Here is a 3,486-nt window from a genome sequence, read left to right on the forward strand (position 1 = left end):
CGCTCGCTGGGGGTTTTAGTGGGGCGGGTCCTACCGAGAAGGATTGCCTTTTTTGAGTGTTATTGAACAATTAATTGCACAGTGTAATTGCGATATGGATTTTCAAGTATAGAATATTTCACATGACCTTGACATATTTTTAAAAAATGATAATAATAATCCTGTTCTGTTTCCAGGGTATCGAAGTTGTTTTAGAATTTCATCTCAGAAACTGAACATACCAAAACGTTACTTAGTGCACTCGGTAATGATTTAAACTCCATGATCATTTTCAGTTCACAAATGCAATCTTTTTTCGTCGAAAATTAGAGTTATTTGGCGACTTGTTTAAGTTACCTATGTGAGCTGTAAATGAGTAAAAAGGAAGTTGTTTATGAATTACAAACAATAAAATACCTTCATACCATACCAAATCTCATTCAGTGCGTTAATATTGTTTGGAAGTTGGGAAGTAACTATTTTGTAATAAGCGAACATAATGTGTGATGAATAATAAATAAAATGGAACTTTCAGGTCCAAATTACAAAATCAATTCCAACTTTCCCAAAGCAAAAACCAAGCAAAAATAAAAATCCAATAAATTCGTATGCTCTAAGGCCATTGATATCACTATTTCAAATAAAGCTCAAAAGCATATTTTACAAATTTGATTTTAATTGCAATTTTTGTAATCATTTTTGTAGAAAGAAAATTGTTTGGAGTTCTAAACACCCCAGACAAATCTGAACCGAACTTAATAATTTGACATTGAATTGCTATCTAATTATTAATTCTAAAGCCTAATGTCATAACGATACTGACAGTTTAAAAAAAAAATGCGATTCTGTCTATAGTCAGACGTTTATTATGCCCAAGAAAACATTGATTTTTTTCATTTTTCAGAGACATAGTTTGAAATATCCCACTGACTTCATTACAAAAAAATTAACTGCAATATTCTTTGTAAATATTTAGCTCAGACCTAATGACAATATTTCCCTCCTAGATATGTATGAATAAAATAATTAGATTTATTTGAATATAACAATGAGCAACTTGAAGTTGATTAGCTTGAAGTTCGGTATTGTTCACAAATGAAATACAAAACACTCCAACACCCCAATTGAGACTTATCAATGCTGTAATTTTGTTTTCATTAAGTATGAATATCTATTTCAGCGGCTCCTATACGACTTTATGTTTAAGAGAGTTTCGAGCCTGTTGTGATATGAAAACTCGCTTAAGTTTTGTATATTGTGTGGGACATTTATAGAAAATACCGAATTTATTTTGAGAGAAAATGTGAGTGTATAGCGGTATATGGTTATTATACAAATAATATAAAATAAATGTTAGCTACCTTTATTTATAAATAAAAATATCCTACTTCTTTACTACAACAGTTCATCTTTACCATTCATTCTCTGTATCTTAGTATAATTTTTAACTTTTAATTATTCTTGTTTTCTACAACATTTCATCTTTACCATTTTTACAAGTTTTAATTATCCACACAATATTAATTATCTTATACATAAGCTTGATAATTCTGGCGCTCACTTTCAAAAAATATTTTAGGATAAAGGATACTTTAGGATAAAGGAGGTGGAGGTGAGCATGAAAATGGAAATAGTCTGAAGGGTCGGGATTTTATGAAGTTTATAAAAGAGTAATTACGCTTAAATTAACTTAAGAAGCTTACTTAGATTGTATTTATATATATCGTAGCATATAATATGTACATCATCACTAGTAATGATATTTTAAGGTATACAGGAAATGGAAGATGAAAAAATAGAAACAAAATAATATTGGATTTTAATAAACTGTTTATTATAGTGGATTGATTGTAGGTATAACAATTATGATAGTGGAATAACTGTAGGATTTGGGCTATTTGATGGGTTATAGAAGTGGATGTTGAACTTAAAGCCAGTAGCTACGGGCGTATGGGTGAGCCCAAGCACTACGGACGGATGGAAGAGCTGGGTGGAGTTCCCTGAGGTCGTATTTGCCGGGCCAGTATGAACCGTCATCTCCGGCGATGGCGTATGGGGCGATGATTGCGGCAGAAGCCACGGCCAAGCAGGCGGCAAGGAAGAACTGCAAAATAAGATAGTGGTAAAGAAGAATGTAAAGAACAAGGTATGTAATATAGGAGTAAAGCATTTGATGATTTTTTTTTTAAATGACGGCCATATGCTTTAAAAATTTGAAAAAAAAAAAAACTTAAAGCTGATAACGAGAAATATCAGAAAGTACCAGGCGCAGATAATGCTGAGCAAGTCACAGCTCCTTTGATTTGGGTGACACTGAGGCCCTTGAACGGCATACTATTCCCCATGATGCAAAGGGAGATTATATCCATCAGCTTTATGGTATTTCATGTACTTATGTATTTATTGTGCTTTTTAAGTTATGCATATTTATTTTGAACAATACTCTAACAAATCACTCCCTGAAAAATATTAGAGTACTCTCCTGGTACTTTATCACACTACCATCCCCTTCGACAACCAATCTCACAAAAATATTTCTGCTTAATTGCCTTATAACATGCACCATAAGACCATAAGCACTGAATTTTCTTGCAATATTTTTGACGATTCTGAAAATTAAGCTTTAAAAAAAATATTATATATATAAAATTATATCTATTCTTTATGAAAATAAGTGAAATTTATTTACAAAAAATAAAATAGTTAAATAAAAAGAGGCTAGACTAGTAATCTTCGTTTTGAATAAAAAAAAAAAAATTCATCATTCCCATCTTATTATTCTTCAGTACTTACTAAGTATTATTTCAGTAGAATGAGTATTATAATTAATGAATAAATTAATAAAAACTTTAGTCAGTGAAACTGGGCTTGATCGTCACTTGGAAAGTTGGATTAAGATAAGCAACAAGAGGTGCAACTTTGTGTATGATATGGCAAAAAAAAAGTATATTTATATGAATCCCTAAAAAATTAATATAAAATTAAAATTAAAATTGAACTTGATAAAACAAAAATTGAAATTTTTCCTATAAAGAGAAATATCAGATTATAAACTTACAAGAGCCTTGAGTGCCATTGTTAGATTAGTCTGGGTCTTGCGAACTGACTATGTTTGCTAGGGCCACCTTGAGGCGTTATATACTCCCGTACAGCGACCACACCCTGGTCCAAGCCAAATCTCATTGGTCGAAAACTGTTCTAAGAGGTCCTCTCCCTTCCTGATCGCTAGTCACCTGCCAACTTTTTTGCTAGCCTAACTATACATTCCATCAGTAAGAACTCCAGGACGCCGATTTGTTGTGTTGTAACTGAGATATGATTTTAAAACTGTTTTTTTCTATTTATTTCACTTAATATGTTAATTATTTATGTTAGTGGTTTGAAAAATGCTTGGACGCTTCAATTGCTAAAGTAATTAACATACAGAAGATAGTATGTTAATTACTTTAGCAACGCGTTGCTAAAGTAATTAACATAACAGTTTTTAATATTATTTTTTTTTAAAGT

General features: G+C 31.3%; 1 long non-coding RNA gene across 1 annotated transcript; it reads right to left on the reverse strand.

Annotated features, from left to right (window-relative positions):
- Positions 1 to 1,791: 1,791 nt before the first annotated feature.
- Positions 1,792 to 3,286, reverse strand: LOC106691016 (uncharacterized). The gene is made up of 2 exons (XR_001344709.2): positions 3,038 to 3,286; positions 1,792 to 2,083 (listed from the first exon to the last, which is right to left on the reverse strand). It is a non-coding gene; the product is annotated as an uncharacterized lncRNA (long non-coding RNA).
- Between the last annotated feature and the right edge of the window lie 200 nt (positions 3,287 to 3,486).

This window comes from Halyomorpha halys, unplaced genomic scaffold, assembly GCF_000696795.3.
Source record: "Halyomorpha halys isolate HHAL.00 unplaced genomic scaffold, Hhal_1.1 Scaffold2031.1, whole genome shotgun sequence".
NCBI lineage: Eukaryota > Metazoa > Arthropoda > Insecta > Hemiptera > Pentatomidae > Halyomorpha > Halyomorpha halys.